The sequence below is a fragment of the Cricetulus griseus genome, chromosome 8 (genome assembly GCF_003668045.3).
Source record: "Cricetulus griseus strain 17A/GY chromosome 8, alternate assembly CriGri-PICRH-1.0, whole genome shotgun sequence".
NCBI lineage: Eukaryota > Metazoa > Chordata > Mammalia > Rodentia > Cricetidae > Cricetulus > Cricetulus griseus.
The window spans coordinates 58,301,359-58,316,450 of record NC_048601.1 but is presented as its reverse complement, the minus strand read 5'-3'; the positions used below and the strand labels follow the sequence as shown (position 1 = coordinate 58,316,450).

The 15,092-nt window shown below is 42.9% G+C and overlaps 1 long non-coding RNA gene across 1 annotated transcript; it reads right to left on the bottom strand.

Annotated features, from left to right (window-relative positions):
- Window positions 1–1,250: 1,250 nt before the first annotated feature.
- LOC118237752 lies at window positions 1,251–13,084 on the bottom strand. The gene is made up of 4 exons (XR_004770993.1): window positions 11,890–13,084; window positions 11,389–11,512; window positions 2,367–2,441; window positions 1,251–1,400 (listed from the first exon to the last, which is right to left on the bottom strand). It is a non-coding gene; the product is annotated as an uncharacterized LOC118237752 (long non-coding RNA).
- Between the last annotated feature and the right edge of the window lie 2,008 nt (window positions 13,085–15,092).

Sequence of the window (15,092 nt, the reverse complement as noted above, 5' to 3'; positions counted from 1 at the left end):
AAAGAAAAAAAAAAAACCCTTTAAAATCTACTACTAGCATTCACAGGTTCTGATCAACAGGCATGTTGTCTTCGGGGTGCTACTCAACCCAGACAGAGCACTTCTTCAAGAGGAGCGAACATATCTGGTGCGCAGGACCTTGCATACAGTGTTTCACATGAAGGGCAGCTCCCCTTCATTGTTTCTGGCCAGCAGCAGCTGTACAGACATTACACAATTGTATCTAGGTTTTTCTTCCATTTTAAGTCTAGGCAAGAAACTTCCTGGAACTAGAATTCCAGATGTTAAGGACAGAATTAGAGTCCAGTGGGGTTATTACCATTCAATACCCTTTCACCACAGGCTGGAGAAAATGTCTGCTATAGTCACCGGGCTGCTTCTGTGATGTTGGGATGAAGCCCAGGGTCTTGACATGCTAGAGTAGTGCTTTCTGCTAAGCTATGTCCCCGAGCCTGTCATTTGTTTATGAACAAAGCAGAATATTGTATTCACAGGAGTGGGTGAGCCCTCTAAAGCAGTACTTCATGAGGGTCTGCATGGGAAGTTTACAGAGCCATGCAAAGGCTGCAGCCAAGGACAGCAGTCTCCTCACCTCAGTCCACAAGACAACTTATTACATGCCAGCAATTATAATATTCCTGACCACATTCAGACATTAAAGTCACTCTTTGCAATGGAGATCTGTTATCTATGAGGATGTGCTGTTCAAAGAGAACATCTGCATATGCCTCTAACCCAGCCCTGGACAGCTGGAGGAAGGGATATAGAGTGAGGGGTGTGGAACCAGCCAGGACTTTACAGGAAAACTCTGTCTCAAAACAATCAAAAAAGGACCCTGCTTTTGCTTCTCCTTCAGTGAAGACTTAAACACCTACCCAAATGAAAGAGGTGGAAGGTGGAGAGATAGCTCAGCAGGTCAAGGTGCCTGCCACAAGCCTCATGACAGACACACATGCTAGTGGCACAAGTGAGTACAGGCTGAACAAAACTGCATACAAACACAAACACTAAACAAAAATATAAACAACTGTTTTTTAAAGATTCATTTATTTATTTATTATGTATACAGTGTTCTGTCTGCATGCATGCCTGCACAACAGAAGGGGGCACCGGATCTCATTATAGATGGTTGTGAGCCACCATGTGGTTGCTGGGAATTGAACTCAGGACCTCTGAAAGAGCAGTCAATGCTCTTAACCTCTGAGCCATCTCTCCAGCCCCAAAACAACTGGTTTTAAGACTTCTTTTACTCTGTGTGTGTGTGTGTGTGTGTGTGTGTGTGTGTGTGTGTAAACCAAATATGTGTAGGTACTTGAGGAGGCTAAGAAAAGGCATTGAATTCCATGGAGCCACTAGTTATGGATGCTGGAAATTGAATTCTGTTCCTCTGTTCTCCAGTCCTAAAGAAAGAAAGGGGGGGGGGGGATCAAACTCAAGACTTAACCACTCTTGACATCTAAATTCTAGATTGAAAAGTTGTTGAAATTTAAATATTCAAATTAATAAATACATATAGTACTCAAAAGAACAAGAAGTCATTTTTTATAATTTCAAGATACAAAAGTATACTTTTTTCTAAACACTGGTCTCATGGCAGAAAAGACTGTTAGGGAAAAACATCTGAATGTCAAAAAATGTAAAATCTAAAGGCAGAAGATAACTGCATAAACAATGCTGAAAAACAAATGGGATAAGTTATAGTTCGTGTGTGTCAGTAAGCAAAACAATCAGAAGGGGGCTGGGGGTGTGGCTCAGAGGTTAAGAGCACCGACTGCTCTTCTAGAGGTCCTGAGTTCAATTCCCAGCAACCACATAGTGGCTCACAACCATCCGTTATGAGATCTGGAGCCCTCTTCTGGTGTGCAGATATATATGGAAGCAGAATGTTGTATACGTAATAAATAAATAAAATCTTAAAAAAAAAAGTAACAAGACAAAACAATCAGAAGGCTGGAGGTGTGGCTCAGTGGTAGCATGCTCGTCCAGCTTGCATACATAAAGATGATTAACCTTAAGACAGAAATGGTGGGGCAGGCCTGCAATCCTAGCACTTGTGAGATGGATACAAAAGGATCAGTTCAAAGTAGCCTCAACTTTTAGTTTGAGACAACATGAGCTCAGACAACATGAGACCCCCATTCAACTTTTTATTGTCAAAGAAGTGAAAACCAATACATGTGAAGCCCTGGGTAGATGCTTACTACAAAAGTAAGTCAGTCCTACTGGAGTGACTGTTTCAGTTAATAGTTTCTAAGCATTTTCCTTAGCCTAACTGATGATCCTTAATAAAACCCCTTCAAATAGGTACCATTATTACCCTCCCCTACCAAGAAGAACTGAAGGACACAGGAAGGTAAATGACTTACCCAAGGTCAAGCAGGCTAGCTCCACAGTCACATTCTGAAGCATGGTGTTACCAGACCATGTCTCCTACCTGTCACCTGGGGAACACATGCAAACACAAGATTCAGTGCTCTTAGAACCACAGGGAAACCACCAGGCATGGTGGTACCAGAACACCTTTAATTCAAGCACTCAGGAGACAGAAGCAAGTGGGTCTCTAGGAGTTGAAGGCCAGCCTGATCTATCTAGTGAGTTCCAGGCTAGGAAGGCTATACAGTGAGACCCTGCCTCACAATCAACAACTTTGAGTGCACATATTCATCACACACGATACTGTGTTATACATGGCATTTTCACACAAGTACACTGTATACTGTACACACTCCCCACCTCTACCCTCCAATGTCTTACCCCACTCTCATTAGAGCCTTACATGTCATACATACATATATGATTTTATTTATCTAAATAAACCTAGAAACCACACATGAAAGAAAGCACAGCATGGTTTTGTGTGTCGGAGACTGATTAATTAGAGAAAAGAGTGGCTTCAATGGCACTGTACAGCCCAGGCTAACCCAGCTTGACATTCTTTTGTTTGGGGTTTTTTTGGTTCTGTTTCAGTCTTTGAGACATCACCTCATGTAGCCCAGGAAGGCCTTGAACCTACTATCTTTGAGACATCACCTCATGTAGCCCAGGAAGGCTTTGAACCTACTATGTGCAGAGGCTAACCTAGAATTCTTGATCTTCCTATCTCCATGCCCTGACTACTAGGATTATAACTATGTGCCACTTGAAAGTTACATTCTTGAGGAAAGCTGGCTTCATGAACTAGTGTGGTAAATGGGCATACACTTTAACTCTGCTGTGCCATTTCTTAGAATTTCTTCTAAGGTGACTACAGTAGACAATGATATACATATATATATATGCACACTGTGTACATAATACCCAATAAAATAATAAAAGTCACATTCAACCACTCAATGCTTAAGCATCACGTGTATACGAGGAACTGTTCCAAGCAGGTGCTGAGAAATACCTAAAATGGGGAAGAAAAACTATTTGCCTGAGCCAGACGGTGGTGGCGCACACCTTTAGTCCCAGCACTCAAGAGGCAGAGGCAGGCGGATCTCTGTGAGTTCAAGACCAGCCTGGTCTACAAGAGCTAGTTCCAGGTCAGCCTTCAAAGCCTGTCTCAAAAAACCAAAAAAAAAAAAAAAAAAAAAAAAAAAAAAAAAAACTATTTGCCTGGAGCTTGGATTCTATTGGAAAGAGGTAGGTAATAAAAAATGAGAAAAGTATGCAATGAATCAAACAGTATGAAATGTTATTGATAAAAGCAAGAGGGAAGAAATACAGGGACTTTCAACATATCAAGTAAAGTGTCAGAGCCATGTGCTGTTGACAACATGAAATGAATCAATTAAATATTATGAAATAAAAGCACCATGATGCAACCACTCAAGTGAAATAATTCAGCCATCTACTGCTGCATCCCACAAAGCTTGGTCTTAGAACTCTTACCAGGGGCACTGAAGGAATGAAGAAAGGACATATATGTACCGAAAATATGGGGTGAGGCAAGCTGCACATTCTCTGATAGAGGTGCCCTGAAACTCCAGAGCCTTTATTTGGGATAGCACAGGAGGGAAGAAGCTAATCTTGGTGGAGGAGTCTACAGGACTCAGTCTTAGCTGTAAACAGCAAGGAGGAAGAAGCTGCAGTTGCTAGTTTTTGCCCACATTGATCATTAGTAAACATTCTAGTACTTGGTCCAGAGGAGGAAGGCTTAGCCCATGCTGAGTCTGAACCATATGAGGAAAGGCTTTACCAATTTCCCATGGGTTCAAGGCTTTGGTCCTTGCCCATGTCAGCAATAAACATTCACTCAGGACTTCACTGGCTCTTTATGATCTATTCTGTACTTGTCTACATGAAAACGGGTCTTTATTTGTTTTTTTTTTATATTTATTCATCATTTGTAAGACAGGTTCTCTCTATGTAGCATGACTCTGTCCTAAAACTGGCTATATAGGCCAGGCTGGTCTTGAAACTCACAGAGATCCTCTTGCCTCTGCCTCAGGAGTGTTGGTATTCAAGGCATGTGCCATGATGCCAGGCATGAAAATGTGTATTTGTTGTTTAAACTATTTTTGTTGTTGTTTTATGTATACAGGTATTTTGCCTGCATGCATGTCTGTGTACCACATGGTGCAGTGCACCAGAAGGCCAGAAGAGGACATCTAGATCTTCTGGAGCTGCAGCCAGTTCTGAACTACCTTATAAGTACTGGGAAATAAACTCCCGTCTTTAGGAAGAGCAACCAGTGCTCTTAAGGGCTGAGCCATCTCTCCAGCCCCAACAGATATCTTTAACAGTCAAGTTAAATAAAATCAGCTGTCAAACTATATGGGTTCCAGTGCCAAGAAAGGGAAGTGTACATAGGCTTTCACACCTAACCAATAAGCTACCTGCAATACCTGCTTGCAAAGGAAAAATTAGTTTTCGCCAATGAGTCTTCTGAGTATATTGACCACACTTCAGGAGAGCCTTCATGCCCAGCAGTAGATGGCAAACAAAACAAACTCAGTACTTTTTAGACTTCATTTCATACTGCTTTGTTTGGGCTGTTGTTTGTTGTTGTCATTGGGTGTGGGGAGGACCTGGGAGTAGTTGGGGGAGGGAAAATCATGATCAAAATATAATGTATAAATTTTTTTAAGATTTATCTTGGGGGCTGGAGAAATGACTCAGAGGTTAAGAGCACCAACTGCTCTTCCAGAGGTCCTGAGTTCAATTCCCAGCAACCACATGGTGGCTTAAAACCATCCGTTATGAGATCTGGTGCCCTCTGCTGGTGTGCAGATATACATGGAAGCAGAATGTTGTATACATAATAAATAAATAAAATCTTAAAAAAAAAAAAAAAGATTTATCTTTAGGGCTGGAGAGATGCTCAGAGGTTAAGAGCACCAACTGCTCTTCCAGAGGTCCCGAGTCCAATTCCCAGCAACTACATGGTGGCTCACAACCATCCGTTATGAGATCTGGTGCCCTCTTCTGGTGTTCAGATATACATGGAAGCAGAATATTGTATACATAATAAATAAATAAAATCTAAAAAAAAATGACTAAAATAAAAAATATATTTAAAAAAAGATTTATTTTTATGTGCACTGTTGGCTCACCTGAATGTGTTGTTAGGGTGTCAAATACCCTGGAACTGGAGCTATACAAACAGTTGTAAACTGTCATGTAGGTACTGGGAATTGAAGTCAGGTCCTCTGAAAGAGCAGCCAATGCTTGTAACCACTATACCACCTCTCCAGCACTGTTATTTTTTTGTTCCCAAGACAGGGTTTTTCTGTGTAGCCCTGGCTGTCCTCAAACTCAGAGATCCACCTGCCTCTGCCTCCCAAGTGCTAGGATTAAAGGTGTGTGCCACCACAGCCTGTGGGGGAAAAAAAAAAATTCAACTAAAAAAATAAAACAGCTGGGTGGCAGTGGCACACACCTTTAATTGCACCACTTGGGGAACAGAGGAAGGCAGATCTTAGAGAGTTTTAGGCCAGCCTCGTCTACAAAAGGAATTCCAGGACAGCCAGGACTATACAAAGAAACCCTGTCTCAAAAAACAAAAATAAATAAAATAAAAATCATTTAGAAGTGGTGATATCTGTCTGTGATCCTAGCCATCAGGTAGCCCAAGCAGGAGGATCTCAAGTTTGAGGACAGCCTGAGCTACATAGCACGACCTGGTCTCAAAACAAGCAAAATCACAGAAGGGTCTGTGCTCATAATCTACTAATAGCTGGGAAAGAAGAACAATCCATAGAAAGGCAGAAATATTAACAGAGGTCTAGGCAGAATGCCAGACCAGTGGCCCTCCCACCCACTCACTCCACCTCCAAGATGTTCCAGAGGGGACTTAAGGACAGCAAAGGCCAGTCATTTCACAGTCCCCACACTCCCTCCTCTTGGCCAGAAGCCTGGCTACTCAAGGTTGAAATAGGAGTCTGAGGAAGGTGAAGGCAACCATCAAGCAATCTGGACAGGATAAGGAAGACAGGTCCCAGGAAGCACAACTCCCAGAAGATCCCTGGGGTCTGAAGCCAGGCCACTTAGTGCCTTCTTCTCCTCCTGAGCTCCAGATGCCTACAGGAAACGAGACTGACACATCACAGGGAGGTAACAGGCCACAGCAGACCAGAGTCCCTCCCCTAGCACACAAGTATCTAACTCTGTTGTGGTGAGCACAAGTATCAGACCTAGTATAACTGCTCCTATCTTCCCCTCCTCCATACAAGCCATGAGCTACTTTGGTAAAGTTAACTCCTGCTTGATCCCTATACCTACTGCCTTGCCACAGCAGCCCGAGACACAGGACTTCCTCACTAGGGCTGTCCAGGAAACAGCTTGGAACCAAGTCTGGTGACTTACACCAGCAGCAATTGAGAGGCTGAGACAGGAGGATTAACATAAATTTGAGGCTAGCTTTGGTGAGCTCCAGAGCAATCTAAGCTAGAGAGAGAGAGAGAGAGAGAGAGAGAGAGAGAGAGAGAGAGAGAGAGAGAGAGAGAGATAGAGACTGTTGTGAAAAAAAATTTAATGGGGATTAGTGAGACATCACCAAGCCTGTCAACCTGAGTTCAATTTCAATCACTGGAACCCACATGATGAAAAGAGAGAACCTACAGAAACAAGTTGTCCTCTGACCTCTACACACATGCTGTGGTACTCACACATACATGTACGTACATGTTCACATACACACACACGCACGCACGCACGCACGCACGCACGCACGCACGCACGCACGCACAATAATTTCTGATTTAAAAAATGAGATTAAGGATATAGCTCAGTGCCAGGTGGTGGTGGTGTACGCCTTTAGTTCTAGCACTCAGGAGGCAGAGGCAGACGGATCTCTGTGAGTTCAAGACCAGCCTGGTCTACAGAGCTAGTTCCAGGACAGCCTCCAAAGCCACAGAGAAACCCTGTCTCGAAACGCCCCCCCAAAAAAAAGAAAAGAAAAAGGATATAGCTCAGTTAGTAGAGTACTTGCCTAGCATACATGAAACCTTGAATTCACTCTGCAGTACCACATAAAAGTGGGCATGATAGCAGCCACTTGTTAATTCCAGCACTTGGAAAATGGAGACAAGATCAGAAGTTCGGGGTTATCCTCAGCTACAAAAAGTACACAAAGAGTCTTAGGCCAGCCTGAGCTATCTAAGGCTCTGCCTCCAAAAAGAAAAGAAATGAAAAGAGAAAAGAAAACAAACAATAAAAAACCTATTGGGGAAAATGACAAAAATCAGTTTTTGTCATTTTCTACTCTAGGCTACTTACTGAACTTAAGAGATAAGGTTCATCAGGGTCCAACTACTCTGCTGACCATTATTTACACAGGCTTGATCCAGGGAGAAAGAGACCAGATTCTCCTAGACTGTGACACAGAAGTCTCTATGTAGCTCCAGACCGGGGCCTCAGGCCCTGTCTGACTTCGCTCCCTTCTGTGGGCTTTCAGTAGGAACAAACAACAACAATGCACACACCAGGCTTCCAACACAGTCAGTTGGAAGAAAGCAGTTACTGAGATAGGACATGAGTTACACTAAAGTATGTCAGATAAAAACCAGGCACAATTCACTTCTTTGGCAGAGTATTTCTCTCCCCTCTTCTGTCATTGTTGAAAATGTACACACTAAGGAGATATCATGCTCATTATTATAGGATAAAATCATGAGAAGCTTCCTTTCTTCAAAAATTCTTTCTAGGCTAGAGAGATGGCCAAGCAGTTAAGAGCACTGTCTGCTCTTACAGAGGTCCTGAGTTCAATTCCCAGCGACTACACGGTGGCTCACAACCATCTGTAATGAGATCTGGTGCTCTCTTCTGGCCTCAGGCAGACATGTAGGCAGAACACCATATACATAATAAATAAATATTGTGAGGAGCATTTAAAAAATTCTTTCCAATAATGCCAGGTATCCTGGTGCACACTTTTTAACAGTTATTTATTAATTTAATGTGCACTGGTGTTTTGCCTGTATTTATTCTGTGTGAGGGTATCGGATCCCCTGGAACTGGAGTTACAGACAATTGTGAGCTGCCATGTGGGTGCTAGGAATTGAACCTGAATTCTCTGGAAGAGCAGTCAGTGCTCTTAACCACTGAGCCATCTCTCCAGCCCTGGTGGTGTACACTCTTAATCCCAGCACTCGTGAGGCAAAGGCAGGCATATCTCTGTGAGAGTTTGAGGCCTGCCTGGTCTCCATAGAGTGTCCCAGGATAGCCAGGGCTACATAGACTGTGTCTTTAAAAAAAAAAAAAAAAGACACTTTTTGCTTTGATCCCTCCCAACCTCTGACTCTTACAATCTTCCCACGCCCTCTTATATGATGGTCCCTGAGTGAGTTGGGCCATGCTATCTGATTTTGTGTTTTGTTTATTTTATGTGTACAGATGTTTTGCTTGCATGCATGCCTGTACATCATGGGCATGCAGTGCCTAAGGAGGAAAAAGGGGGGGGGCAATTGGACCCCTGGGACTGGAGTTACAGACAATTGCAAGCCACAAACCTAGGTCCTCTGGAAGAGCAGCCAGTACTCTTAACTGCCAAGCCATCTCCCCCACCCTAATGCTGAAGTACTGGGATCAGAGGTGTGCACTTTCCCTCCCATCTAGCACTCTAGCTTGAATGCATGTCACCTCAGGACAAGCCCCTGCCACCCTTCTCTGGTTTCAGGAAATGATTCAGTGACTCTAGATAAGCAAGTTAGGTGGCTCATCCGGCAAGCATAATTACCAAAGGTGATCAAATAACATTGACAATAAGCTTAGGCCAATTCTAATTAAAGACTATAAGCAAATATGCAAATAAGTCAGAAAAATACTTTGTAATGACAAGTGCTATGCAAAGAATAAGGTACTATGGGGCAGAGAAATGACTCAGCAGTTAAAAGCATTTGCTGTTCTTGCTGAGGACCCAGGTTTGGTTCCCAGCACTCACATAACCACTCACTATAACTCCAGTTCCAGGGGATCCACTACTCTCTTCTAACACACTGCATGCACATGGTGCTATAACATACTTATAAGTAAAACACTCATACACATAAATAAAAATAAATTTTAAAAAAGAGGAGGAGGAGCCAACAAAATGGCACAGCTGGTAAAGGCACTTGCCTCCAAGCAAAATGACCTGAGTTCATTCCCTAGGTCTCAAATGGTGGAAGGAGAAATCCTGAAAGCTGTCCTCTGACCTCCACACATACTGCCACAATGGTGCGCGCGCGCGCGCGCGCGCGCACGCGCACACACACACACACACACACACACACACACACACACACACACACACACACACGATGGATAAATGTGAAAAAAATAAACTTATTAAATCAAAGTTTAAAAAGGACAAATAAGGTAATGGGACAGACAAGTGCATGGGTGACTCTTGGAATCCTTAGGTAGTCAGGAAGGTCTCTTTAAGGAGACGATTTAAAAACTGGGCTCTTAATGGAAGAAGACAGACCAAAGAGAAAGCTTTTTAGGTAACAAACACTGTAAATGCCCAATGGAAATACCACTGATATCCTTTTATTTTAGGTTTTTCAAGATAGGGTTTCTCTGTGTAATGGTCCTGGACATCATGGAACTCTTTGTAGACCAGGCTGGCCTCAAACTCACAGAGATCCTATCTCTGCCTCTGCCTCCTGAATGCTGGGATTAAAGGCGTGCGCCTTTAATCCACCCCTTATTTTATGTTAATGATGTCCTCGCACCATGTGCATGCAGTGGCCACAGTGGCCAGAAAAGGACATCAGATTCCCCAGAACTGGAGTTACAGGTGGTTGTGAGCTACCATGTGGGTGCTGGGAACAGAACCCAGGTCATATGCAAAAGCAGCTAGTGCTCTTTTATTTTCATACTATTTTATGTTTATATAAGCACTTGGTATGGGGTTAGTTCAGTCTCCTCCACTCTGTGAGTCCTTTGTGGTTAGAATAGTTTTAAATGTGTACACTAAGTGAACTTTGTATTTCTCAAACATTTACTCTTCTTGGGGTACCAAAAAACCTCTTTAATAAAAACTGCTCAATTCATAAATGATACCTTGGGTCTGTCTCTCTGGAATCCTATATCATTTACATTCTCCATATAGCCCAGACTGAGACACTGCAGCTTTTCCACATGCCACTCTGTATGACTGAGACATATGGTCTTTAACTGATGAAATATGAAGCCATCTCTATTGCAACCAAGATCTGATAGTCACTCCTCCCTTTCTGTTCACCAGTAGAATTTATTACAATTTCTAAAGGTTTGTTTTATTTTTAATGCTGTGGATATGTCTGTTGTGGTGATAATTTGTTTTTACTCTAACAAATAAAGCTTGCCTGAAGATCAGAGGGCAGAGATAGCCACTAGTTAACCACAGAGGTCTAGAGGTCTGTACAGACAGACAGAAAGTGATATGGCTGGGCAGAGATAGGAATATAAGGCGGGAGGAGACAGAGCTCAGCCTCTTTTAGGTCTAGAGATTTCATAGAGGTAAGACCTCCAGTGGCTGGCTGCTCTGCTTCTCTGTTCTTTTCAGCTTTCACCCCCTAATACCTGACTCTGGGTTTTTATGATTAAGACCAATTAGAACTCATGCTACATCATCTGTGTAGTCACAAGTTAGTGTGGGAAGCCAGAATAGATGCTAGGAACCAAACTCATGTCCTCTGCAAAAACAATCAGCAAACACTTAATACTGAGCCATATGTCTAGCTCCTTTGTTACAGTTCCAGATACAATATATATTTTCCTGAGACAGGGTTTCTCTGTAAAGCCTTGGCTGTCCTGGAACCTGCTCTGTAGATCCACCTGCCTCTGCCTCCTGAGTGCTGGGATTAAAGATGTGTGCCACCACTGCCCTGCTTGTAAATACAATATTCTTTTAAGGACACTCATTTTTAAAACTTCAAATGCAAAATAAGTTCAAAAAGTTTGACAATGCAAAATACATAAAGTAAATTTAGCCCACACCTGACACAAGTAAAATTAGCCTGCACCCTTTCCTTCCAGTTCTCTCAGACTCCAGGTTTCCTCCAGGAGGGCCTTCGAACCTCACCAGGACTCAGAACAGTCTCAACGCAACAGAAAGTCAATCCTGGAATCAAAGATAAAGCTGACCATAGGTGACTGCATCACTGCTACACATCACTGTAAGCACTTTACACAGTGTTTAACCTGATAAATTAGAAAACCAAAGCATAGGGCAATGGCAAAAAAGAAGGCAAGGTCTAGGTCCAAGAATACTGAGATCCCATTCTGGTGTTTGATAGTGATCAGACCAGGAATTTGAAGAAAGGATGTCTAGGAGCAGCAGGGTTTGGTTTTCAAAGGATGGTGCACCAGAGGAGCTCATCATGAATGCAAGGTATCTGGGCTGGTGATGTAGCTCAATGGTAGACCACTTGCCTAGTATACATGATGCCATGGGTTCAATCCCCAGCACTGAACAAACAGAAACACATATACACTCACCATTAAGTATTCCCTATGAACAACTGGAAGACTGAGATCAATGCCTAGGAACAGAACACCCACACTTAAGTCACAGTAAGCATCATCTAGAACAGACAAAAACCTCCATGTCTCTCAATAGGAAAGTGGTTAAATAAAACAAAGCATTATCCATTTTATGAAATACCATATAGCATCCAAAAAGAATGAAGCCACTACTTACTAACATGGACTAAGGCCCATTCTTTGTTGTTTTATTTTGCTTTTGAGAAAGACACAGAGGTCTCACTATGTAGCCTTGCCTGCCCCAGAGCTTGCTATGTAGATCAGATTGGTCTTGAACTTACAGAGATCCAGCTGCCTCTAACTCACTGAGTGCTTGGATTAAAGATGTGCTCCACCACAGTATCTGAAGGGTCATTCTTGAGACAAAGAGGGAAATATCAGAATGATACATAGCATCTATATCATTTGTGAAGATGAGATTTAAAGATAATTTTTTATGCTTAAAACGGGAGAAGGAGGATTGCTGTATTCCATGTAAATTACTGAATTCCAAGCATGCTGATATCTGTGGTGCTGGGGATAAAGTGCTCCAGCACTGAGCTGTACTTCATCCCCAAGGAGAATAGGCAGGAGGAGGCTACAAAAGACACATGCTTCAAATACTGCATTTCCTGTCCCTCCCACCCAACATGGCATTCATGGTTGCATATGAGTTCACATATGAACATATTAACATAGCCTCCCAATGCCATATTCTTTCCTGAACCTCTGGGCCCAGGCTAGTCTTGACTAAAAATCTTCCACTGGGCCATAGAATGTGGAAGACAAGGGAAGACATGCAGCATCCAGAACAAGGAGCAGCTGGCATTGTTCCAGCAGAAATCCAAAGGGAAGAGAGGTTCTATGGACTAAAAGCGGTTCTGGAATGCTAGAAATTGATGCAGGGGTACCCAGTGAGGTCATGTGGTGACCCAGTCTTATTAAAAGGAATGAAGTGAAATGCTATGCTCTGGTGGAATGTTTATGGTGAAGGGCAGGGACAGCAGAGTAGCAGAGAGAGGTCAGAGACTTGGATAGAAAGGAGGTGAGGAGGTCCTGAGGATGAGACAAGAAGTTGAAATAAAACCTTTATAGCAAAGCATGGTGGTGTACACCTGTAATCCTAACACAAAAAGCTGAGATGGGAGAATTAGGAGTTCAATGGGGGCTGAAGAGATGGCTCAGCGGTTTAGGGCACTGGCTGCCCATCCAGAGGTCCTGAGTTCAATTCCCAGCAATCATATGGTGGCTCACAACCATCTGTAATGGGACCTGATTCTCTCTTCTGGTGTGCATAATGACAGAGTACATATATATATATATATATATATATATATATATATATGTATGTATGTATTTAAAAAAAAAAGAATTCAGAGTTCAAGGCTAGTCTGGGCTAGCTACACAGAAATCTGGTATAAGGTCCTAGGGGTGAGAGATGTTCTCTTCAGGAAAGCAAGGGTGAGGTTGTGCAGCCCTCTGGCGACTGCGCTCTTAACTTTCAGATTCCTGAGCATCAAACATAATGTATTTGGTTGTGTTTTCCTGGTTACCCAAAGAAATGACACTGCCCAGATCTTACTCAACAGCTGATTCATCACCTCTCTCATCACAAGCTCACATACCAGCTGGCTCTAGAAAAAAAAACAAGCTGGTGTGAGCTGTCAAAGTCCTCTTGAAATTAACTTCACCCTGTAGAGCAGGTTTCATTTCAAAACTGAAAGGACTGAAGGACTGGGGAAATCCAAAGCTCAACAGACCAGGAACAGGTGGTTCCCATCAGAAGAGTCCCAGGCTGGAACGCAAACAGAAACCAGACCGCTGATAAGACACAGTTTATGGTGTCTGTCTCCAAGCGTTGGCAGCTGATTAGGTTGTCCTGTATTTACAACAGGACATGATCACACTTATCCAGCTCCAGGCTACTCAAAATCTCTATTCTCCAAAGCTGAAGCAATTTTGTGGTTTTATTGAGTTTGAGAATTATGAAGTAGATCCATTAGCTGGGACACCAGCACACAGGGATCCTCCATCTTTTACATGGGCCACACCTTGAATTAAAAAAGTTGAGTTACCTCTTCTTGATTCCTCATGAACTGCTGGCAAAATTCCTGTCTCAGTAAAAATGTTTCAATTTAGTACTAATGACCCCTTGCTGTGGAGTGACTGGAACACTGGAGCACAGCTCAGCAGAAATTATGTGCCTGAGGTTCATCGTGGCTAGCTGTGACTCAAGGCACATCACTTTACTTTTCTGGGTTCAGTTTCAGTCTCTTTACTGATAAACATAAGGAGACTGCTGGAAAGCACCCGCACCAAGAAAAGGCTTACATTCTTAAATTAGGTTTACTTTTAAAAGGCACACCTCAGCCCTCTATGGTAAAACTCAAGGTGTAGATAAAATGCACATGGTCTGGTGTTAACACGTTACTGCTTACAAAGGACTAAGGAAGGACCAACACAGTTTACAGGCACATGCTACTGGTACTGGATGCTTCATCTGCATCTCTAGAAACCCACGATGCCAGAAAGCTGCTGACTGTGATGAGAAGTCAAGAATACTGACTGCTGTGAAGACACCATTCACACAGGGCCAAGTATGGTGAGACATGTAGGAAGATGTAAGCCCTGAGACCAGTCTACTTAAGTGAAACCCTGTTGAAAACAAAAAATCAATACAAAAAAAGACATCAAGGGCTGGAGAGACGTTCAAAGGTTAAGAGCACTGGCTGCTCTTTCAGAGGGCCTGAGTTCAATTCCCACATGCAGGCATGCATGCAGGCAGAACACTGTATACATAAATAAATAAATCTTAAAAAAAAAAAAAGCTGGATGGTGGTGGTGTATGCACTTGGGAGGCAGAGGCAGGCGGATCTCTGTGAGTTCAAGACCAGCCTGGTCTACAAGAGCTAGTTCCAGGACAGCCTCCAAGGCCACAGAGAAACCCTGTCTCAAACCTGCCCCCTCCAAAAAAAAAAAAAAAAAAAAAAAGGACATCAACACCTCTGTATTCACTACAGCACTACTGACAATAACTACATAATGCAAGCTAGGGCTCCCTGGTAGAATACTAACCTACCATTCATGAGGACCTGGGTCCCATCCTCAGCTCAAAGAGAAACAAAATTTTAAAAGTTAAAGAAGAAAAAAAAAGGGGGGGGAGGAAGTAGGATAGTGAG